We start from the raw sequence: 26,467 nt of genomic DNA on the forward strand, positions 1-26,467 counted from the left end.
TGAGTAACTCTGGCATTCAAAAGTAATAATATTCTCCTTTTCTTGATCAAATCAGAAAGCTGTGTGCATTAAAATGAGTTAAAAGGAAGAAAACCAGCGCATCTAAAGTTGAGGCATGACTAATGCATTGGAGAAATTGTTGAACACAGTTCATCCTGGTAAAAATATTACTTCTGTAGCAATGCCAAGGTCAGTGTCAGGTTAGGTTATCTGCAATTTAAGTGCCAGATGTGTGTGTGTGCACATGTGTATGTGTGCACTCCCACACGTGTGCATGAACTTCCTCACTGAGAGCTGCAGACTCTCCCAGGCATGACTTTACAGAAACTTTACCTTACCTTCCGGAAGGCTGAGTTCAGTACTCTTAAGGTAATTTGGGGCCCTCTTCATTCTTTCCCTAACTTCTCTTGACACTGTTTGTTGAGCTAGTTATTGTTTTTCTCCGACTTGCTAGGTTTTCAATAAGTTCCTGTTGTGCCTTGGGAGAGCAGTGTTCATGGAAAATTGCTTTGCCTAGGTGATCGGAGACAGTTCCTCCCTCAACTACCTCCCCCTTTTCTATAATTTGGAGACAAGTAACGAAGTGCTTACAGTGCAAGAATTTGCTCCAGAAAACTCTAAACCATTCGCTGACATTTTACAGTTTAATCCCAGCTTCAATTTCATAACTGGAGCTCAAAACAGAAGAGGCATACGGAGGTGTGCACTTGAAAAGACATTTATAGCCTTTCATTTTGAGATTTCAAAAACATTAACCAACATGCTCAAATTCCGTTAAAATGCATATGGAGAACTAATACACTGTGCTCTAAAAAGAACCTGGGGAATTAGAGCAGAGAACAATTCAAAAGCAGTTTTGCAAGTAACGAAGATTGAAATCATAGTTTTCATAGAAGCCTATGATTTGTAAGAAAACCTTAGAGTTCAACTATTTCATTTTTCAGCCTTCAGTCAGGATTTGATCATTTTTTAAAAAAATATCTATTTTGGTCTCTGTGTTAAATTGTATGATTGGTGGTGCTTAAGCAAAATGATAATCATAACACAAATGCACTATTTTAAGAGTTTTACAAGTATTAATTAATAGAGACTTCATGCAAACCTGTGACTTAAGTACTGTTATTATCCTCACTCGCAGTTAAGAAAGCTGAAGTTTAGAGAGGTTAAGTAATTTGCCTAAGGTCACAAAGTATGTTAGCAGCAGAAACAGGCTAGATAAGAACACAAGAATGACAGGTCAAGAGACCCTCATTATGGAAGCTGTTTAGAGCTCTGGGAAAAAGAGCCCCCCCACCCCATCACATCATGGGAAAGAAAATAAAATATATTGAAAGCAAATCTAAAGCCCTAGTTACTTGTCTTTTGACTTGATTAATGATTAAATTTCCTTCCAGGCTCCTAGGGAGGTTCCTAAGACACCATGACACAAATACCACCAACCACTCACACTCCTCTGCGCTTTTTCCAATGACCAGTCCATTTTTTACCTTGTCTTTTTAAGGTCTAAATTACAGCAAGAACTAGAGGCCACCTGGCCCCCAGTTGCTGCCCTCACACCCCTGTGCTCTGGATCTCACAGTTTTGATAGTCCAGGGGTGAAGAGAAAAAAACACCCAGGAGGAACTAGCTTTGAACTCAATGTTCCTTCAGCCCAATCTCCATCTGCCTAGTATGACAGCTCAATTTTATAATTAAATTTCCTTTTATGATTATTGAAAACTCATTTTAGACCTCTTTATAAAGCAGGAAATTTATTCCTTAGTTTAGAATCATGAGGAAAATGTTGTCTCAGCCACAAGACTAAGGACAACTGGCACTGGGTTGTCCCATCCTTCACGTCCCCTGATATCATGTGTTTAACTCAAGGCATCTAAAAGGATTTATGTTGAGCTCAGGTCCTGACTTTAGGAACATATAAACAGAAGTCACTTTTACTCATTCACTTATTCCGGATTTTATGCAGGGACTAGGCAAGACTTGGTAATAATCTGGTTAAAATACAGCACTCATCTTTGAGGAGCTCTGAGTTTAGATTACTCTGCAGGTAAAGATAATGACCCCTACCTAATCCTTCCCAAGGATGCAGCTCAGATTTCTGAGATTCGGGAAGGAAAGTTTCGGCAAAGCCCTGATCCTTAGAACAGGGAACTTTCACCATAATGGTACACAACACACTGCTCCAGCAGCGTTCCAGTAACGCTCACTGCCAAGTGGCCAGCCAGGACTCAGACTCAGCAGGAGAACCGGGTCTCCAACTAATGGCCCGCTTTAATGCCTCTCCTCCCTGAACACTTTTAAACTTTTTTTCTGGAGTCAACCCAAACTCGGCAAAATTTCCAGATCTGTGGAAGTGCAGCATGCAAGCAGCCCATTTCCTGACAATGCTGCAAAGCTTCAGGGAACACATTTTGTTATTTCCACGTTTATGAGCCAAGCTGAAGCCCTGCTGTGACTCCTGACCAGGCCTTCCCCTACCTGCGAGTGTTGCAAAGCTGAGCAGGGAAGGGAATCGAACAAAGGAAAGAGCATGCGCAGAAAAGTTCATAAGCGTTCTGGTGACTGCCTTTGCAGAAACATTGAGATCCTAGGGAATCTCTAAAAGGGACTGAGGTGGGCAGATCATTTTCTGAGTCCTATTCAAGACTCTTCTCGTGATAACTTGTCCTGGCACTATTGCAAAGAAAGCAGTTTTGAGAAATGTGAGGAAATTAAATGGCACGTTTTCTAAATGAGCCTTTTCTGACATAAAGCAACCTGAAAAATGAAGCAAAGGAACTATAGAGTGTAAGAATAAAAGCGTTTATTCTCTTAACATATACACAACATCATGCTAAGCACTGAGCATGGTACACAGAGAAATATAACCATTGAACAAATTATTTTTTAATAACTACAAGGTGTCAGGCATTGTGTTAGTTGCCAAAAATACAAAGACAAGGAACACATGGCTTCAAACCTTTGAGGAATTTTTAATTTAGTTTTAGAGTAGTAGGAAAACTGGCCATGCTGATTTATGGTATTTAAAAGTATGGAGAAGTTGTTTGATCTACTATATATTTTTTCTGCTTTCTTGAGCAATATTTTTGTCAGTGTTGAAATATTGCTGAAATGTCTTTATCAAGAAAAGAAAGTATCTTTTAGTTGACAAGATAATGAAGAAGGAAGAAGTCACTTCATTTCCAAATTGTAACTAAAATCCTTAAATGAAGGAAAATAAATGTATACAGGTGAGTCAAAACCAAATACACTGAACTTCATTGTTGTTATGTTTTAGATATAAACTTTCCCTCAAATGCTCATGTGTTAAAGGCTTGGTCCCCAATGCAGCATTGTTCAGAGGTAAAGCTTTTTGAGAAATGATCCGGATCATAAAGGTTCAACCTCATTAATGGATTAAACCATTGATGGATTTATAAGTGAATGAGCTATTGGGAGGTAGCGGAACTGGAGGAAGTGGAAGAAGTGGATTCTTGGGGGTATGCCTACCCCTCCCTCCTGGCTGCCATGAGCTGAGTAGTTTTTCCCTGCCACGCCCTCTGCCATAATATTCTGTCTTGTCTCAGGTCTTAAAAAATGAAGGCAGCTGGTCATGGACTGCAACCTTTCAAACTATGAGACAAAATAAATCTTTCCACCTTTATGTTGTTTTCCTTGGGCATTCTGTCATAGTCATAGAAATCTAACACAACTGTGACCAAATGGCTTATGCTATTTGTATGGGTGACGCTGCCATGAAAGTCAGTATTTTTAAATCCATATGTAACACAATGTCAAAGACTTTTCTTCTTGTCTTGGGGTTTAGCTAAGACTCAGTCTGAGAAACAGTAAATTTCCCCATATTCTAGTTTCCAAGAGTTGTGGACCAACCACTTCCCTAAGACTTACCAAGAGACATCAGGAGAGAGTCAGCCCCGCAGCAGCCATCCCTCTTTTTTCCACTCCAGTCCCTATGAAAAGAAGACTGGGAACTGAGAGGATTTGGGTTTCTGTGGGAGTGCAGCATTGCTGAACACAGTTAATCCTTCCCTTCTTTATACATAAGGTTTGCACAGTGCTTCTTCCTAGGGGGAGAGGGCCCCCTTTAGGAAGCTGTTAGGCAGTAGTTGATGGGGGCAAGAGCAGATATGGTATGAAGGAAAATAGGCTGAAATCAGAGTTTCCAAGTCAGGAAAGTATGGAGTGGGAAGCTCATACAGAGAGTTCTGAAGAACCACACACTCAACCCACAGGAGAAGGAACTTTGGGTTTCTGCAACATAGAGGCCATCAATGGATGTGTGACCAACCAATGTAACCCAAGGACAGGCAGCCTTCCTTTCCCTCCTCCCACTTGTACAACACACGGGAAGAATAGAGAAGAGGAGGAGAGCAGATGATCTTATAATGTGGTGTACAAGCCAGACAAACTTGATAATGAGGAAAACTCAGGATGACTTGCCAGGACAATAGGCATAAACCAGAACTATCCCTGGAGAAGTAAGTTGTATGATCACTTTCAGGGGATATGCAAGGAGCAGCTCTGGGTTCTCTATGTCCCCCACTGTCCTCACTACAGCCTCATCCACGTGGCCATAACTAGGCCTCATCTGTCCCAGGAAGAAGAGAGGTAGAGTTCCAAATTTGAAACTAATTTTTGAAAAACAAAACCAACCAGCAGCAAGTGTTGGGATGAGATTGCATAATGATAGAAGTGGCTAAAATTGACGTGATCTGTTGGAGGTGGCATCCAGGGAGCTGCTGCACATAAGAAGAGGAGTTTCCACCACAACACAATTGGAGAACTGGGAAGAAGGAAAAAAAATTACTTTGTTTTATATCAAGAAGTTGACTTTAATAAATCAGATACAAATATATTGCAAACCACAAAAACTGTTATTGGCAAAACAGTTCAGCAAATGGAGTCTAGAGGAACAAAACATGACATATAAAATGTCACAAAGTGAATATAATGACATTAAGAAAAATAAATAGTAGCACTTCAAGGATCAATGTCCTTGAATATGAACAACATAAGCAAATATAATACACAGTAAAAGTGTACAAGTCAGTAAATGGGTTCAGAATCCATTCTCCTTCACTTTTCACTGAAGGATCCTGAGTCTGAGCTTCAGTTTTCCTATCTGTAAAGTGAGAACCCTGTTATGGTCTCAGAGTTGAGGAGTTATGTAAAAGATCTAGAAAGAGGCGTGACAACAAGGACTGATTGTACTGTGTTCAACAAGGACTCTTCTTTAGCTTCTTTCTCCTCTGCAATGCCAAAGTAATACTTCAGAGTTTTAAGTAGAAAGAATGAGATACTGTGCTTAAAAGTACCTAGCACAGGATCCAGCATAAGAAACAGAAATCCCTTCCTCCTGACCCACGTTGCTGAGCAACTATGCATCTGGACTCATGACAGTGCCCAAATTCTGTGACAAGTCATGTCTTCTGGTGTGTCCCTGTATGTTCCAAGATCTTTGAATGAAGCTCATTCTGTGTGTGTGTGCACACATACATGCACAAACATTTGGGGCAAAGGAAGGGAAAACTTGTATGTCCCCACAAAAGATTCTCCCAGATGTTCATACTCATGCTCATAACCATAACCCAGGAAAACAGCAGATGGAAGGGCTCTGGCTTAGGAATGGTAGGGATCAGTAGGGATCAGCTCTTAGGGTGCTCTAGGAAAAGGAAATGCATATGTACTTTCTTATTTCACTAAAATCCCAGGCATAGGCAAATGGGCTTCAAATGTGAATCAGGTAACTCTTGAAAGAAAAAATAAAGTAAGTAAGCAAACAAACAAGGTAAACATCCCACCAGAGAACTATGGGGAGAAGTAAATCTACCTCTTGGTGTTAGAGATAGGGGTGGGAATTTATGAATGAATAGCAAATGAATGAACTCTTCTCTTGCATCTACTTGGGCTTACTCTGGTAGTATTTCTAGTAGTATTTCTCACTTGGAAGAATATATTTGCTGCACATTGAGCAGTGGTCATTCATCTTGTCATTCAATAATATACATGGAGCAACTACTGTGTATAAGACACTGTACCACATGGTTTATATACTTTGGCCCATGTCCGTATACATATGGTGCTCTAGGGCACAAAAGATGATGACAGATGACTCCAACAAGGTAATACTCAAAGCAGAGGCAAATCCTAGAATGAAGACTGCTAATTAGTCATAACATAAAAGGTGATAAACCTTGGATTAGTTGCTATACCTTTTATGAGAAAAATTGACATTGCCCAGTTTACATGTTCATTCATTTTAGGATTCCCAGACATATTACAGTATGATACTACAGTGAATATTTGATGGCCAAAACTGGACAATGTCATTTGTCCTTGAATATCTCCGTGTACCCATGGTAGAGTAGAAGATAGCAATAGATCATAAGAAGCTCTAGGGAATCCCAATTGGGCCTTTAGTCTTTCTCACTCAGAAATTGATACCACCACCCACAGGAAAAGTTGGTAAAAGTATGGGGAAGATTTGTCCATCAAAACTGAATTTAGGAGCCAGGTGCAGTGGTACACGCCTGTAATCCCAGTGGCTTCGGAGGCTGAGACAGGAGGATCACAGGTTCAAAGCCACCCTCAACAAAAGCAAGGTGCTAACCAATTCAGTGAAACCCTATCTCTAAATAAAATACAAAATAGGGCTGGGGATGTGGCACAGTGGTTGAGTGCCCCTGAGTTCAATCTCCAGTACCCTACCCCCTCCAAAAAAAAAAAAAAAAACAATAACTGGACCTATTTAATACTACTGCATTAAATAGGTCAGAACCAAGAAGGTTAATGTGATGCACAGATCTGTCCCACAAGAGCAATCCAGGGAGAAAACAAATGTATCATTGCTTAAATGACAAAAACATAGCAGATGCTACAGTTGAATCTTCACATACATAGGCTAATTTAATCTTTAAAACAACTGATGAATTTCTTCCATCAAAAATATCAAGAACTCCCTCACTGAGTTAATTTCCATCACTAGACTCTTTCCAATGGATTAGGCATGTCTCTCAAATTGGTGATTTCACAGACCATTTAAATTCTTTTGAAAACATTTAAGGGGAGTCATTTACTCTTGCAGTCATTTCATAATACAAGAAATGCTGAACCATCAAACAAGCCAGAAGATGACAGTCTCAGAATAAAAAGCAGTCAACATTGAAGGCATTTGGCGTTATCTAAAGCTCACTTGGTTATTCCAATTTTTCTCATGCTACAACAGAGCACTGATGGCATCATCATGAGCCACATCTAGACTGCGGCTCAGTATTTTGTGACAACTCACCTGAACATCTTGGGCAATTCCATCTTGGCAAGACAGTTTCTTAAAGAACATGGGGAACTGTTAAAGGCTAATTCATGGTTCAGGGAAAAACAGGACGATCCAAACTCAGTGACCGTGAGCAAAAGGAGTTGAGGCAGAATGACAAAGGACAAAATGAAAATGACCACTGTTGAAAAAAAATGTGTCTGAGGTTTCCTGGAGCTTTCTTCCACTTTTCAATAGGATTATTCGAATCAGAAACCCATGCTCTGGAAAATTCACACCTTAGGAGCATGGTTTTCTTCTTTCTATAGTTTATCAAAAGCTCTTTGACTTAGTCTGTAATTTATATTCATCTTTTCCTTGTTCTTTCAGTACCATTGTTCCTCTCTCCTTCCCCCATCGTGATAGTAACATTGCCTGGCCATTTTTTAGTATTAGTCTGGCTTTTGGTGGATCCTGTGCCTTTTGGTGAGAACAGTAAGTCAAGAGTACCATCAGCAGAGGTAAAAAAAAAAAAAAAATACTAGCAGTACAGTGAAAAGCCCACAGGCTCTGTCTGGGTAAACAAGACAAGTCTCTGCAAAGGGTGCTTTGTGGTAGAATTGCTTGACTTTCTTGAGCCTCAGCTTTCTTATCTGTAAGATATGATTAGCTTTATAAACTTCCTGGGGTGAAGATTAAATAAAACAGTGGATATTCAGCATAGGCACAAAAGAAAACACCAATGATAAAACCACAGGAAGTATCTTCTTCACCTCTCGTTTTCCTCTCTTCTAGATTTTTCCCAATTTTTCTTCTATTTGCATATTAGATTGAGCTCTCCTAGTCTTTCCATTTAAGTCATCTCCTGTCATGATATGCCCACTGTGACAGGATATAGACAGGCTGTAGTCCAAATATTCAACCCAAACCCACCAGTTTTCATGAATAATTTTCAAACACAGGTAACAACCTGCAGCCTGCTTCTTCATGCATCCGGGAGAGTTTCCCAGATGAAAGGTCCTAAGTTTCACCAATGACCCACTGTCAAGGGCTCATCCACCTGGAGGGAATATTCAACTGAAGATAGCACAATATGATCTTAACTGAACGGACATCTTTTGGAAGTGTTGTTGTTTTGTTTCATTTGGGGAGTTGTTTGTTGGCTTTTGTTTATTTTGTTGTTTGTTTGGCTAGTGGATAAAAATTCATTTAAAGAGGTACCTATTAATTCAACAAAAGGAAACGAATTATTTTCTTTCTGCCTATCCTTTCTCTAATGAGAAGCACAAATCAATACACAATTCTTATGGAAAGGCAGTAAATTTTGGCAGCTAGCCAGATCATGTGGGTTTAAATTTCAGCTCTGCTTATGTAACTGCCAATTAGTCAATTTCTTAGTGTGCCTCAGTTTCCTCATCTTTATTATAGGAATAAAAATAGTATTTACCCTATGCAGTCATTTAGTGGAGTCAAAAGCAAATACAAGAGAACTATTTAAGATCTTAATAAGCACATGGCAGGTATTCAGAGATTATCATTATTATTAAGCAATAACTTTTCAACAGACAATTATTAACTACCTACTCAATAGTACACAAAGCCCTACACTATGAAAAATCAAAAATGGATCACCACCTCTTCTTTGCTTTCAGAGATCTTATAATTTGGGAATTGGAGAACTGGAAACTGCTTATTAGTTCACAAAGCACCTCTCACAGGTGAGTGGTATCATTATTATCCCCATCTTTTACTTATGAATAATGGGAGGCACATCATTAATCACATTACCCAATGCGATTGAACTAAAGCACATCAAACCAACACTACTTCCATGATTTTTAACTCCAAAAAACCAGGCTGTTTCATTTCCAGTATATTGAGGCTCACAGAATGTGTCAGTGTCTTATCTTTTTTTAAAGCTTTGGATCAAAATCAAGATCAAATCATTGAGGCTTTAAATGATTTCTGTCTTTGGGGACAAATGAATTTATTGGTAACAAAAGAAAACACCAGTGATAAAACAGACAAGACCCTTGAACTGTTACTTTTGGTATCTCCAGCAAATGTTTTATTTATTGTATTAACCCTAGAGTCTCACACAGTGCTTGGCACATGGTGGGTGCTCAATGAATGAATGAATGAATCAGTGTTTTCTATACAAAGCTTTGATAAAGTCTTTGAAAGTCACCTAATGACATCTATTAAAATGAGAAGCATGGTAAGCTTTTAAGAATCTTCATGGAATTGCAATGGTAAATCTTAAATTTATTCTTTCTTCTTTTCACTGTGAAGAAGGAAGTATTAACAGAAAACTCAAAGAGCACTGGACTTGTGTTGGAAAGCCTGAGTTTCAAGGCCTATGACTGAGCTGTTTTGTAGCATGGAACACATTAAGACATCCTCTTCAGGTCTTAGTTTTCTATTTTGTAAAGTCCAAGAGTTGGATTAGGTTAGTTCATTTCTTGATGTCCTCACATTTAAAATCATTATAACTTTTGTCTATGTATATACTGAAAAAATAGGATAAAAATCTTTGAGGAAAGTGAATGGTGGAAAAATGTACTGTGTGCATCTCTACCCCTTTATGGATTTCTCTTCTGGAACTTGCCTGGCCCTGTCTGAGGTCCTTGCCCACTAAAATCTACTCTCAAACTGAGTTTTGGTTTTATGATGGTTATCAATTATTAGTCAATAATTTATCCCAAAACTTAGTAGCTTCAAAAAATAAAGGTGCAAAGCCTTACAGTTTCTGTGGATGGACAATCTGAGTACAATTTATCTGGGTGCCTTTGACTCAGGGACTCTCGTGAAGTTGTCATGTAAGCTATCCTTAGTGTTACAGTCATGTCAAGGTTCAACTCCAACTGGGGAATCCAAACTCACTCTTGTAGCAATTGCCAGGTCTGTTTCTTGCTATACAAACCTAGTTGTAGACTGCCTGAATGTCTTCCTGACATAGCAACTGGTGGTCTGAGAGAAGAGAGCCAGAGAGTGCCCAACATGGAAGCAACAGCCAGTTTGTAAGTAATCTTTAAAATGCTATTCCTACATTTCTGCTATATTCTGAAATGAACAAACCCAGCAAACACCCAGGAGAAGGGGATTACACTGGGAAAAACCAGGAAGCAGGAACCATGGGGTGGGGGAGCACATTAAAGACTGTCTACCAAGCTATCACTTACAAACCCATATAAACTTCAGACAGTGTGGCCAATCAGGGGAAGTTTAATTTTAATTGTGAGATATCAATCTGTTCACTCTATGAGGAATTTCAAGCACATTTCATGAGGGGATAGAAGTTTAAGTGGTGAGGTAGGGAATATAGCAGAATAGGGAAACAAGAATACAGATCACATTAAAAGTGAAACAAATGCTGAATGTCTTCTCTGATATAAAGGGGGTGACTCAAAACAGAGTAGGGAGAAAGAGCATGAGAAGAAGATTACCACTAAACAGGGAAGAGAAGTGGGAGGGAATGGGAGGGAGAAGGAGAATTGCACGGAAGATGGAAGGAGACCCTCATCGTTATACAAAATACATATATGATGGTGTGAGGGGGAAGAAAAAAAAAGAGAGAGAAATGTGTCACAGTAGATTGGGTAGACAGAGGTGATGGGAGGGGAGGGTAAAGGAGGGGGGAATAGGAAGGGCAGCAGAATACAACTGACACTAGGATTGCTGTATGTAGAAACGTGGCTGTATAACCAATGTGATCCTGCAATCTGTACACGTGGAAAAATGAGAATTCATACCCCATTTGAATCAAATGTATGATATGTCAAGATCATTTATTGTCTTGAGCAACTAATAAAAAAATTGAAATCATAGCCCAACTTATTGAGTCTTTCCATATGCTGATCAGTATGGTGGGCATCCAGGAGACAGGTGCAGGACAGATTCCTGTCCTGGGGCAACTGACTGGAACAGGTAAGCTATTCCCATCCTTCCTTGAGCAGGATGTTTTGTAACCCTGTAGCCAGCAACTTTAGTGTTCCCAAGGGTATAAAAACTCAGGGTAGAATGTTTTTGGGGGGTCTCAGCTATGGTGTGACATGGAGCACACACAATGAAATGCCTTCTGCCCTGGGTAGCTTTCCTCAGCCAGCTTGTCATGAGTCCTGGCTTCTGTTGTCCTTTGCTGTCACTTGTGAGCAATATAGTTGCTTTTCTCCTTGGTTCTCTTGCTACCTTCCCAGTCATAGGTATGTAGTTTAAACTCCAAGTAGTAGTTTTCCTATCTAAAACATAATGGAGATATCTCTATCTACCACACAGATGTGTAATAAGGATGAACAGCTATTTCTGAGAAAAGTCATTTAAAAAATCACAGCACTATCCAAATGGAAAAAGATATTATGATTATGCAATTTTTTTTCAGCACAGTAACAAACATCTTGGCCTCTCCCCATTTTTCAACAGATGTGCAAACTTCTATTCACGATTTGACATTTAGAGAAAAGATGTTATTATTGAAAGTGTGAACTTACCAAGAATGCAATACTAGTCAAGATTATCTGAAGTATGCTATAGAAGCAAATAACCCCCAAATCTGAGTATCTTAAAACAATGAAGCATTGTTCCTCTTTCACATACACACTGTATGTGTCCCTCCCAAGATGGCCAAAGCTCTGCTCTGTGTCATTTCAAATTGACATTGGGTCCTGACCTAATGGAGCAATCACTGCTTCATGCAACAGAAAGGGGCAAACATGGAAACTCATGCACTGGCTTTTCTGTGATCCAGAGTGGCATATATCACTCTCTCTTTCACTTCACTGTCCAAGGCAAGCCACATATTCAGGACTAACTTCAAAGAAGGAAAGTAGCACAATCCTTCTTGTGCTCAGGAAGGAAGAAGCTCTGTGAGTGTCCAGAAGCACTTCTCCACACTGCCTTCTAAGAAAATAGATGATTGTTATTTCCAAGCTATAGGAGCCAATTAACCTGTGACAGAGTTCCAAATTATAGGCATGCCCTTTTATTTATGACTCATTTAAGTTTTTTATGCAATGAGTAATTTCACTAAGTCTTTTTTATTTAAAAAAAAAACACAGGACTTATTAGGAAATATTATCATCCACACTTCCTAAAGTGTGTCTCTAACTCACATTTTCACAGAGAGAAGTCTGAAGTGGTGCTGGGTGTGCATGTGTGCATGCATCTGTGAGTATGTTCTTGGGATGCTGGGAAATGGAAAGATGTGATTGGCTGAAGGTCAAGTTTAGTCAATGCTTATAAATTTCCCTTTGCAAGGTTAATGACTTAGCCCCTTCTAATTTAGCTGCACTGAAACTTGTTATAAATTTGTTAGTTCAGTTGCATCTGTTTTAGATTGGCCCTCAAATCACAGACCGCTCTCATTCCTTCTCCAAGCTTCCTCTTTCTTGGATTCCTACCACCATGTTAATCCAAATGAACACAGAACTGAGGCTTCATTAGTTCTGGCTTCTACTCCCAGATCTTCCATTAACTAACTGTATTGCTTTGGAAAAGTTTCTTTACCTCTCCAGGCCTTATCTCCAAAATGAGGGAGTTGGCTGGGAGAATTCCTTCTAGCTCAAGCTGCTTATGGTTCTAAGTCATGCTGTGAAGCCAGATAGAGAGTATGTGTGTTTCTTCCTGTTTCCTGAGTTTATCAGCAACTAGAGGAGCTATCTCAGCAAAAGTTCAGCCTCCTAACATGCAAGAGAATCCCTTTGAAGATCAGTCACATTTCAGCACCTACCAATGTATTATTTCCTCAGTTCTCTACTTGTCAGTTTTGGGGTACAGAACCTCAGGCATAAGGTGCAATCTATATGCATTGTACTTTCAGTAATTTTTTTTTACTTAAAACAAAAAGAGTATACACAAATTGAAAACCATCCTTCTGGTTATGCTAACAAGGGTTTAAAAGGTTTTGCTGTCGTGGTGATATTGCTAATTTAACCACAGGTTGAGAAGGTAACTGTTCTGGCCAGGTGCAGTGGCACACGCCTATAATTTCAGTGGCTCGAGAGGCTGAGACAGGAGGATAAAATGCAGTGAGTTCAAATCTAGCCTCAGCAAAAAACAGGTGTTAAGCAACTCAGTGAGACCCTATCTCTAAATAAAATACAAAATAAGGCTGGGATGTGGCTCAGTGATTGAGTGCCCCTGAGTTCAATCCCCAATAATCCCTAAAAAAAGAAAGTAATGGTTCTGGCTTTTAATTGCTTATTATTCTTAACATTTGTATAGCTTTATGTATCATAGTTAAGCATATTCAAAGCAGTATGGAGCACCAGTCTAGGAGAACAGGACCGTGTTCGTTTATATGATTTTGTTGATATGTTGCCACTGAAGAAATGATCTTCCTGGAAAAAAAAAATGCTTCTCCAGGGGTTGGAACTGTGGCTCAATAGTAAAGCACTTGCCTGGTATGTGTTCCATGAGTTCGATCCTCAGTACCACATATAAATAAATAAATTCAATTAAAGATTCATTATCAGCTAAAAAATACTTTTAAAAAAATGCTACTCCAGTGCCCACCTATAAATAGCTTCCTAAAAAGTGCCTTAGCAATTTGCTTAGGCTGGTCAGTTGAAAAATATTGCATATATAACTCATTTTATTAGTAACATTAACAATCTATTCCTAGTACTCAAATACTTCATCACCTTTTAAATTGTAACTCCAAACTATACCCCTCTAGTCATTATATCTTACATATTCAGTATTTTGTGTGTGTGTGTGTGTGTATGTGGTGCTGGGGATTGAACCAAGACATTCATATTTTTCTTAATAGAAATTTGTAAAACTATCAAAAGAAAAATTTGCCTTAGCAGAGTTCTATTTATACTTCAACTTAGCATCTATAAAATATTTTCTGAGTCTCCATTGGTCAAATCTATAATTCAGTTTCATTTTTTCCATGTCCTGAGTTGTTTCCCTACATATCTCTATAAATCCCCTCCTATTTCTGAGGAAAAGAAGCAAGTCCACTTCTCCCAAGTATCTGGTCTTTATACAGAACTGGAATCAGGAATTATCTCAGTTTTTCTTCATTCTGGTCCATTAAGATTTCTTCTTTCAATTCACCATTCCTCTTCTTGCTTACTAACTTTGTCTTTTCTTTTGTCTTTTTCCTTCCCCCCACCCTCTTCTTCCAAAATCCAGTGAGGTTTTTCTCAAGTCCCCACCAAAGAACACAGACTCTTATTAGAGCTAGAGATTTCACATATATTTTGGTGTCCCTTGTACAGATACAGAAAGAAAGGCCCTAAAAAATTACATGAACTGTATTTTATAGCTCGAAGTCTTTTTCTATGAACTGAGCCTGACCCTCTCCCTTCTTTCTGACAAAATATTTAAAAAGATAAAAGAAAATATATACTCAATTTAATTTGGGCAGATAATTTTGATTCTTCAAATTGTTTTCTCACATATAAAATTTAGGTATTTGGGTTGATGGGCAGTAAAGAGGAGATTCAGAGGAAATTACATATAGGGCCTATACATTCCTTTCCAAGTTAAAACTCTATGATTAACATATGAGGTAGTCATTCAGTTCATCTGACAGGAAGGGGTGGGACTTGACAGGCTTATTTCCTCTCTTCCAAGTGCTGCTTTACAGCTGTGTTCTTGTGGGAACATGGCTGATACAATTAGAAACCAATAGTAGAAACCAAGCCACCACAAGAGGAAGTGGCTCTGGAACAACTCTAGGCCCTGACCCAAAATTCCAGCCAAGGGCACTGCAGGAGCCCATACTTTGCCACACATATGGTCTCTAGCCTGCTACTCTGCACAGTGGGCATCTCTCATACCGCCCATGCATACCTGAAAGACTTCATGCTCATTTAACTGAGACTTTTCAACAAATGTTAGAGGAAAAGAAAATTGGATAACCTGGGACTTCACTAAGGACCGTAACTCAACTCCTCCTAGGGTGTCGTCAACAGTTCTCCTGCCATGATGCTCGGTCAGAGAAATGCACAAGTGTTTTCCATCAGAACCGCTGATAGGAGCCTCCCTGACTTTGAGCTATGGATTTTATTGTTATTTTAAAGAAAAATTATTGTCAAACACATGAATTTTATAACATCTGTTTTCATTCTGAATTCTTTCTTCCCAAAGACATTTCATCAGTAAGAATTATCATAGAAGACCCAGGAATTTGAAAACTTCAAACTCATATACAAAAATCAAACAAGTTGTCAAAGTTGTGGACTTGGGGATGAAGGAGAGGAGGTTGCAAACCATTCATACTGGTAATCTGGCCTTAAGAACACCAAGAAAGAAAAGAACCATTGGGGTTTTCTCTATTTCATTATATACTGACATAAGGACAAATTCCAAGATTCACCACCAGTTTAAAATTACTTCATCAGGATTCCCAGGTTGACTGAAGTATAAACTATTATGATCATCCCCCAGAGAGCCACAGAGAATTAGAGCAACACATCAGAACCCTGGAATCCAGAACGCCAGCCCCTTACCCACCCATGATACTCAGCTGGGTCAATAATACTTGCTTTCTAAAAAAATACAAGGATGTGATATTACTCCTTTATTCAAACAGCCTTTGAGCTGGTCTGTTTATGTGAATTTTTAAAAAAAACATTGTGTTGGTGAATTATGTTACAATTAGTGAAATTTCAGGAAGGAAAGCATTCAGGACTCGTATTTTATGGCTGTGTCACCTGAAATATTATGGTTAGTGTCTGATTTAACAACAGTCTGCAAGAGAGATGATATTCTTTCTCTGTATTTTTAAGAGAGCAGAAGGAAGACTCAAGCAGTTATTATGTGGCCAATGACTGATTTATATTGCTTCCTGTTGCAGTCAAATACTCTTAAGCAAAAAGGGGGACAAGGGTAATTGTAATAGTACAACCTCACAGTAAAACCAGAGCATCCTCTTCACATGGTTTCTCAGTATGAATTTTTTGTGTAGTATTTAATATTGTGACAGGCCTTTCAAGTCAGCTGAAATCACAATTCTCACATAATTGCAAGAGGTATATCCTGTGGTTTTCAGACCACAAAATCATGGCAAAGAACAGAGGGAGAATTGTACCTGGAATTGGGAGCATGTAAAAATCCTTGCACTTTTTTTTTTTTCAAACTTGCTAACAAGAAGAACTAGTGCCACCCCAGCACCCATGGTTTTGACTCAAATACTGGAAAAGCGGTGAGTTCAAAGGATACCACTGAAATCCAGCTTTGGCCTGTTGCTGATCATGTGTCTCTAATGGTGTGTTTTAGACATGGAGCTCCATGACCGAGGACAGGCTTAACTCAAACTAAGCTGAGGTTTGGAAGAGCATGCCCGCCAGCATCCAAATGTACTTAATACAAGCCAGGGCTGGGTCAAGAGAATGTCATTTGGTATCGCTACAAGGATAGGAGGCAAAGGCTATTTTAAGAACAATATGGTTTTGGTGATCTCTGTGAAGTTTATGAGTAGTCAGAGTCAGAGAAGAGAACATAAAACTTGCTCTACACATGTAATTAAAATACAGGGAAACTAAATTCATGTGTAAGTAATAGGAGAGCAGAGTAGAGCCAGGGGATCATAATAAGCATCCTGGTTGAAGTGAAAAGCAATTTGTGGTGGGGCTTTCAAATTCCTACTTTAGTGGACAGATTTGGAAAGCTCACGTATAGTATTCCTGGCTGGGTAGGTTTACTTTAATAGCCCTTTCATTTAAAAAATTTCCCTAAAAATAGCAGCTGGGTTTGTTTTTTGTTGTTGTTGTTGTTGTTGTTGTTGTTTTCCTTGCAGGAGAAATCACCCAGTTTTATATGAATCACTGTTTCATGAGAACAAACAGCTAAGTTCAACTGTGATCAGCGTGCCTATCCTGTATCCAAAGTGGATTGGGGAGGGAACTGGGCCTAAAACTCCAGTATCTCAGAGATAGTCTCCCACTCTTCCATGGGGCTTATCAAATTCCAAAGCACATTTGACAAGCAAATTTATGAAACAGAGGCCATGGGATGGGGGGAGGAGACTTTACAAACTAACAGATGTTGCTAACTATCCTGAAGTTAGCTGTGATATGGACCAAACATCTATATGATGGGCTAAATTTTCACTTTGTCCTGGGATAGTCTGGTGTCAGAAACCACCCACCCCTGCTATCCAGATGGGGCAGTGGGAGGGTATTGATTGCTAAACATGCCATGTGCTACTGCAAATTGGCAGGCCTCCCATGCAACCAGGACTTGGCGCCATGAAGAGGTGTTTGACTGCTATTTCTAATAAGCCCTATGAAACAGACCCCAAGCAGTCACGGACCAGATTTAAAAGGTGGCTGGGGGTGGGGAGATAGTGGGATACCAACAGATTATGAAAGAACAAAAGATCCTCCACATGGTTTTGGATTACAAGTAATCTGTAAAATGAAGAATCACACCTAGATAGATAGATAGATAGATAGATAAATTCATGGCCATCTAAGCCATCGATGCATAGTTTGGAGAGAAAAATCTGCCTTCCTTTGAAGTGAATTGTTAACTTGAATCAGAAACTACACAGAACTACAGAATATTCGAAAGGAAGAGCCTCAGACCCCATCTCCACTAGCTAGCATCCTAATTTCCCCTTGGGAGGAAAAACATCCAACGACATGGAGCAGGCCACTTGGAACACTGTAGCCCACCCCTTTGTTCAGGAAGTAGAGTGTAAGGGTCAAGAGACAAGCATGGGCTCCCCAGCAGATTCTGCATCAGGTTCCAACTCAGTGTCTGTGCCTGCAGGGTCTGGACAAGCTCTGGTCAGCAAAGGCTGTCCTCACATGTGACACAAGCCTTGCACAGCGGCATTCATAACAAGAGTGTTTGAATAAGGTAAGATGAAAGAACTTCAAGAAAATAACTTTTAGAAGATTCGTGGTAGTAAAAGAAAAAAAAATTAAACATCAAATATTTTGGTGCTGACATTTTCTCCAGATTCCTAGAGCTTTTAGGAATCATATCTAGAGACTGGGAGCAGCAGGGTGGGAGGGGCAGATTCTAAGATTGCTTGTCCCCTATCCCTATTCAAGCCAACTCACTCTTTCAACTACCTTTGCAGCTTTGTATTTTATATATTGGGATCCTGAGTTACATGCCATGGAAGATTGGGTATGTCTGGGTGCACATCATTTATCCTCCCAACCATTCAAAATTCAAAATGTGTGTGCTGAGAACAACACAAAACTGAACTTAACATAGCTGTGCAGCCTCAGGCAAGTCTCTCACCATCTCTGGACCTTGAGTATCTCATCTCTAAAATGAGAGTTTTGGACCAACAACCCCTCAGGTCTCCTTTTGGTGCTAACAGTCTCAGCTCTTTCCCTTAATGGGGAAACCCCCGGGGCTCTGAGGATAATTCGGCAACATTTTCTCCCCCACCACAGTAAAGAAAAATCTTCTTCTTCCTGTAGTATCCATTAACATTGGACATGAACTACCCTACCTCTTTTATTAGATGCTCTCGCTTCTCTTAGGATAGCAAGCCTGGCCAATCTGACTGCTTTGGGGAACCTTCTCCTGCCAATCATTTCTCCATGCCAGGGTGAAGTTATCCTGCCACCTCTTTCCCTCCCCTGAAGGGTTAGGAAGAAGAGGGGAAAGAAGAAGGGACATTCAGAAGGGCCCAGGTCTTTCCAGCTCCTTTTTCCTGACTGATAAGAGTTTGCCTAAGTTTTTCCTGGTGAAAAGAAAAAGAAGTGGGCCTAGCTCAGCATGGGGTGAGGGCAGGCTATGGCTTTAAGCCATCCTGACTACACTTGCCATAAAATGCTGGCTACCCATGTTTGTTGAACTCGGAGACTTGAATAATATTGTGCACTTTATCTTTATAGCCTCTTTTATGCTAACAGGCCTAGGAGTAGCAAAAAAGGGCAATGTACTGTAGTCCACTAAAAGCTTTGCTGTTTGATTGCTTCATAATTTCACCATTCATCTAATTTGGAGTGCACATTCATGCAACAAACCTGTCTGTCACCCTTAACAAGCTCTTTGGTACAGACCGGAACAATCTCCCATAATGTAAACAATCGACTCCTTCTGCAGAAAAAGAAAGCACACAACACGTTGTTAACACTCACAGATGTAATTGCTTCAGACTTCCCCACCCGTGGTATTGGTTTTCTCAGTTCTCCAGACTCTTCATCAACTGATATCTTTTAAGATATTTCTTCCCCTATTCTTTCTTCAGAACTATTTCACACACATTTTCTTAACAACATCTATGGGCAAGCCACACTAGGAAATCTTAAGAGATAGTACCCCTCCACCACCACCACCACCCTGCAAGATCTGAGCTTTGCTTTCTGGAGAACTGGCCTTTTGTGGAAATAAAACAAACAAAAAAAAACCTGCTTTGACTTGGGGTGTTTCTGTCAGTAGCTGTGTGACTTTGGCAACTTAACTATCCTCTTCCACAGGAATTTTCTCATTTACAAAAGAGAGGCCAGATATTCTCTGCTATAAATTGATGGGGACCCAAAAGGACAATAAATGTGTACAGATCTGTCCCTTTTCTCAAATAAAGAAGTTTGGGAGAATGGGGATCCATTATATGTCCCCAGATCTAGAGCCAGGCGTGGCTTATAGGACAAATTTAATGACGAGGAGAAGGACAACAAAGACAAGGACAATAATGATAATAATACTATTGCAATTGAATGATAGCAATTAACCTTTATTCAGCTCCTACTATGTTCCAGACACATTGCTAAGAATCATGCTGAAGCCCACACATTAGAATAATTGTGGTTCTCTCAGGTCTCTGTCTTGCTAACTATATGGAAAATATTAGAATTTCAGTTGGATATGGTGGAGTCATTCAGCTTGAACCCAAAAAGATGTTGTTGCCAAAACTATGCTATTCTAGTTTCCATTTTTAGAATTAATTAAAAGAATATCCATGTTATTGCACAAATAAATTCGGTAGATCTCTTTTCTTATATTGCATATGTATTTAGCATTTGTTCAATGATTATTCATTAAACATATCACAAAAGGCCAAACATTTAGGTGATGCTTTATAATACTTAAAAGTACCTTATCTATACTTTTATCTGATCCTTACAACAACTCCACTAAGCAGGTTCAGAATTTTATCATTTTAATGATTCTGAAACTAAGGTTCAGAAAAGTTAAGTGACTAGATAATGTTTACACAGCTATTAAACATTAAAGACTAAAACTAGGGTTGGGATTAAACTTTCAAGTCTGTATTTCACCATTCTGCCCTACTTTCTCTATCCTTTGGGAGATAGTATAAAAAGTCATAGGCTGTGAGATAGGCAAAGATTATTATTATTAAGTACCTCCACAGGCCAATGCAAAAATCACACAAACCTTCATATAATCAAGGAGCTAAATAGTGGTGTAAATCACAAGCACTGCTACAATTTAGACAACTGAGAAATTGGGATGATCAGAGGACCCAGTGTTAATTATGGATGTGGAACTTGCTACCCTAAAATATGGATAAGGTTTTTTTCAGACTAAGAAGTGAAGGAAAACTATTTTAGGTAAAGTAAATGACAGAAACACAGTTGGAACCGCAGTGGTGGGTTCAAAATGCCATGAAAAGATTACCAGGAGTGCAGTATCCACACACATGCATTGGGATCTGTGGCAGAATCTAGGAGAACCTTAAAGGGAAATAGAATGACTATTGGCCAAATCTTTTTGGTATAGACACTTAATATGCCTGATAATATTTATTTTTCAAAATACCATAGCACAGTTACTAGCCCTGTTTATCCAGAAAAGAAAAATGAAAATTTCAGTAGTATGAAGTGGTTTGCTCAAGATCATAAACTACTACAGTGAATTGCAAAAATGGGTAGAAATTCCTCCTGTCCTGGAGAGTTGTCTTAGTCTATTTTCTGTTGCTCCAAGTGAATACCACAGACTGGATAACATTTGAAGAGCAAAGGATTATTCATCTTTTGGTTCTGGAGGTTGGGAGATCCAAGGTCAGGGACCACATCTGATAAGGTCTTTCTTGCTGGCAGAGACCCTCTAAAGAGTCCCCCTGTGGGACAGGATATCACATGATAAGGACACATACAAGAGACTGAATCAAACTGACTTTTGTAACAGATCCACTCTGGGGATAACTCATTAAATGATTAATCCATGGATGGATTAATCCACTAACAAGGGCAGAGCTTCTTAAATGTCCCTCCTGTTCCCACTTCACAATGGGGATTAAATTTCAACCTGAGTTTTTGTGTTTGGTTTTGATGTTTCTTGTTTACTGATTTTGAGACGGGGTGGGGTCTCTCTATGATGCCCAGGACGGTCTTGAACTCTGTGCTCCTACTTCAGCTTCCTAAGGAGCATGGATGACAGGCATGCATCACCATGCAACCCTCAACTTCAGTTTTGAGGGGGTCATTAAACCAATGCAAAAGCATTTCCCTTTTCAACATGTCTCTCCTCCAAAAATGAAGTGTAGGCTACTTCTCTAATCTTTGATTCAGGACTGGCCTCCTGGCCTTCTGGTCTCCTGGCATTCTGACCACATTGTAGCAGAAGTGGTGTGATTTGACTTCCAAAGCTAGAAGACCACCAAGTCCTTGTGAGCTCAGTTTTTACAACTTGAAACACTTCCCTGATAACACAATAGAATAAGCAGCTGGGCTAGCCTCCTGGAGGACAGGAAGAGAACCGAGCCACCATAGCCAACTGCCACCAGATACTGCCAGATATGAATGAGGCCATCTGGGACACTCTGATCCAGCTATCTCTCCTTTGGTTGTAGCTACATGAATAAGACCAGGCAGGCCTTACTGGCAGGAGGCATTCATCCAACACAGAGATCAGAAGTAGTAACTCTTGTATTCAGGGATTTCTCAGCCCAATTCCCTCTAGCATGCAACACAACTTCCTGAAATGCCAGGATAATGAGTTTGGAATTTTTCCACTTATTAATTGGAAGCTATCTCAAGTATTTGAGCTAGGGAATGGAAGGAAAACTATTTTAAATAATTAAGTTAGCATTTGAAACTTGTAGAGAAGAAAGTTGCAGTGCTTAATGATTGTAATATTCCAGTCTCTAGTTCGTGAGTATCATGAGAGTGGTGTGGTCTGAGAATGCTGATGGCCTGCCTAATATCCATTCTTTCCTTTGTTCATAGTAATAAAACCCCACACATTTTCTGACCACATGGCCATCCAGAATAAAAGCTAGATTTACAGACCTACTTTGTAGATAGTTATGACCACAAGACAAAGTTCAGGGCTTAAAATTACAGAAGTGTTGCAGAGCAGCTGCCTTTGCCCCTCCTTTCCTTGTCCTTTCTGGCTCCTGCTAGCCACATTGGGCCTTATATTTAGCCACAATCTTGGATCACGTGGAGAAGGACTATGCATTAGAAATAGCAGAGCTAAAAAATGCCAGCATCCCCAATGACCCTACACTGCCACCATACCAGTCCTCTGAACTTTGCATCATTTTTATGTCAGAAAAGGTGAACTATAATCTTGACAAAGTTACTATTATTTTGGCATTTTTGTCACATTTAAATCTGCTGATACATTGATGATTGATGTAAGGAAAATACAGAAAGGCTGCATCAAAGGTAGGGTGTAGGCTCAGGTATAAGAGGTGGAGATTATATGCAAAAATTAAAAAAAAAAAGTGCCCAGGATGCCTAGGGTACATTCATCAACCAAAGAGACAAGAACCCCTAACTTCATGAAGCTTCCTTCCTGGCAGGGACAGGCCAAGAAAGAACAGTAAGCACAATCAGTAATGTAAAAGATATGGCATGTTCAACAGTGGTACAGCTTCCATAAAAGGGGGCAAAGAAGAGTTGGTTAAGAAGACCAGAGTGTCCTGAACAGGGTGGGAAGGGAGCCATGACCATTTAGCCAGATCCACACTTCTCTAGAAGGCAGATTCCCTAGAGTTTACAAATTTTCAAGGAAAAGAAACTTATAAAGCTCCACAAAAGAGATTCATTTATTTCAGATTCCTTTACAAGAATAATAGTACTTTCAATTCTTTTGGGTCAAGGAGACAGTCTGCATGGTTCATCAAAATGTGGATAGGACCTACATGCTTCTCAGTTTAGAATAGTAAAAAAATATTCAATAAATTAACATTTCCATTGGTACCATTTGATAATTAAAGTAAGAATAATGATAATAATTTTAATATAGCTCAGCCTAATTGATCCCTTTATACATGCCAAACACTATGCAAAATGCTTAACAGGGCATTTCTTAGAGAAGATGCTTTTGTAATAGAGACTTTCCTATGAAGCACTAGTTTAAGAAGAATAAAAAATGTGTTTCTACAGGTCACAAAGTATGTATGTGATTTTTTTTGTGTGTGTACCAGCCTTGTACATATTGGGGTACTCTACATGGCTGAGGCACCTAAATATTTTCATAAATATTTAGATATTAAATGGTTAATATGACATTAACTGATACCTTTTGAATATGCTATAGGGATAGAGGATAGTTTGTGCTATAAATTTATTGGCTGCTGCTTAAATGAAAAGAATTACAATGCACTATAATGTTCATTCTAATCAAGTGATGCTTGAAGATTGAATTTCAGACTGTAAATATGGTGCACATATTTGTCTCTGAATGAGACTTTGCATCCCAGCTGTTGAAACATTTGGGAAGGTGAAAGTTCTGTGGACTAATAGATTCCTGTGACAGGACATAAACTTAATGCAGCAGAGATGTTTTCACTGAATAGACTAATCATCTCATCCTTCAAACATACACACTCATTATGAGTACACTTTAGCAAAACTTATTCTCCCAAGAAGGATCTACAACAGTGGGCAAGATGAACCTGCTGAGGAAGAGCAGTTTGTCCTTCTGAAATACAGAGGAAATTGGGGGAAGTAGGAGTTTGGACAACTCTCAAGATACTGGCTGAGAGTACATCAAATTTTCAAACAATTTTGTAAGTATCATGAAACATTTTTTATTTATGGCAAGAGTAAACAAGAACAGAAAACATTGAGGTCATTAATAAAGTGCTTATTTACTTCTTTAGAAATTATGCTGGTATAATCCAGCCCCAAACCTTTATGGCATAAATCTAAATGAATACAAAATTTTAAATAACTTGTCAAAAAGTCAAATAACTAGTAACTGCTAGAATTAGAATACGAGCTGACATCTAATTCCAAAAGCAGTTTGACCAGTGTCCTTACACACACACACACACACACACACACACAAACACACTTCCACTTTATGGAGTTTGTTGAGCAAGTTATCACTGTTGTTTTTGAATGTCTAAGACTCTCAATAGATAATTTGGGGGTTATTGTTTGGATAGAAAACCTCTATGCCCTCTTCCTTTGATAATAGGACCCATATTATTATTTTAGGAAAAAATCTTTTCCCAAATATTAGCCCGTGGACTCCAGGATGACTTCTGTCTCAACTTTAGGAATAGGATGGCTTTAGTCTTAGCCAGAGAGTTTCATTCCCCTCGTCACAGTATTGGATCATGTAGACCTGAGAACTGACCTAAGTCAGACTCAATGAGACACTTTGGTGGGCTACTAAGAGAAAACAGTCTCTTTGCACCCAGACATTAAATTGGAAGGGAGTAATGCCACCGTCATGGTACCATATGAAATCTGAGAATGAAGTCAGAATTAGAAAATGCAGAGATAGATCCAAGCCAGGGGACTTTGGAGTTCCTAAATTCACTCAGTCCAAAGCCAGCCTTACTCCTACCCCCTACATTTATGTGAACCCATAAACCACCTTTAATGTAAACCACTTTGGGCTATCTCCTAATAGCAGGAGCCCCAAGAGACTGCACTCCTACAGGAGAAATAGGATAGGAGAGGGACAGGTCTGCTTAAGTAAGCAGAGCAAGACTCAAGATCTTCACCAGGGTCATGGGGCAGAAAATGAGACTCCAGGGGCCAAAAAGAAAATGTACTACACCAGTTCTGTAGCTTAAGCTCTCCTCTGTGTGTTGAAGTCAGGGCTTACCCTTCACCTCATGGTCTGCAGCTTTAGGCTCATAGAGTTCCAAAAAAAGGAACAGGGAACTCAAGGGGCAGAATTAAGAGGAAAAATTTAGTTTGGCCATGAGATACTTTTGCTCTTTTCCCATTTTTCTCTCTCTTTCTGTCTCCCCCCCCTACCCCCCCCCCCATGCAAACCCAGGGCCCACGGTGAAGGAAGTCTGAGAGGGAAGGCAAGCCTTTCCTGTTTCTCTCTTCTATCTCCAAACTGTACATAGAAAAACACCCGAGCATCGTGTTGGCTGTAACATAATCCAGGCTAAATGCGGAAATTGCAAAGCTGAGGCTGAAATAGACACCACATCCTTAACTCAATCTCATTGAATCTCTTTAAAACAAAATGAAAAAGGAAAGTACAAAGACAAATCATCCCGGAGAGCACGATCTCCTCAGCCAGTCTCAACTTGGGCTGGTCTGTCTTTTGTCAGCGTAGGCACAGACTCTGGCAAGGTCAGTGTACTTTTGTTGCGAATTATCATTGGCTACATAAACAAGGCCTATCTTTTCACAGCAGCAATAACACACACACACACACACACACACACACAGCATTAACGCTTTCTGGCTTTCCTATTGCTCTGCACCAGAGACAGAAAGGTTCTGAGGACTGAAGGACTTAAAGGGGAAATGCTCTATTTCCTAAAAGGAGAGCACCCTACAGCCTTTTCTCCTGAAATTAGCATCTGAGTCTCAAAAAAAAAAAAAAAAAAAAAAAAACAAGCAAACAAAAGCCTAGGAAGCAGGGACAGCTGCTTCCCAAGGGTTAACACTAGATCAAAATCAAATGGCACGCTTCACCGTGTCTTCTGCATGACTGATACTGCAATCGATCTGCAGCGGTTCATTTTCTCTCTGGAATCTCTGCCTACTGAGAACAAATACAAACACATGTGGAACCAATAGGAAGCAGACTAAGGGCTTTAAGAGTTCTGCACCAACCTGTGTCAGAGAGCTCTCACTTAGCAGATGGGGCAATTAATAAAAGGGTCCAACGGTATGACTGTGTCAAGGTGCCTTGAAGTGCTAACAATCCTCTTTTGTCTTCCTACTGTAGAGTACAGATGGATTTCGATTCAGAATAAGCACTGTATTGTACCCCAGTGTGCTCTTGTACAGTGTCCCAGTATTAACAGAGGGCCAGGTGTCCTAGCCTCCCATGTTAAAGACAAACATGATACTGATTCTTTCTCCCTGCTAGCATTTTAAGTGCTGACGCGATCACTAATCT

Source organism: Marmota monax, unplaced genomic scaffold, assembly GCF_021218885.2.
Source record: "Marmota monax isolate L192 unplaced genomic scaffold, Marmota_monax_Labrador192_F-V1.1 WCK01_AAM20220418_F8-fsc00033, whole genome shotgun sequence".
Classification (NCBI taxonomy): Eukaryota; Metazoa; Chordata; class Mammalia; order Rodentia; family Sciuridae; genus Marmota; species Marmota monax.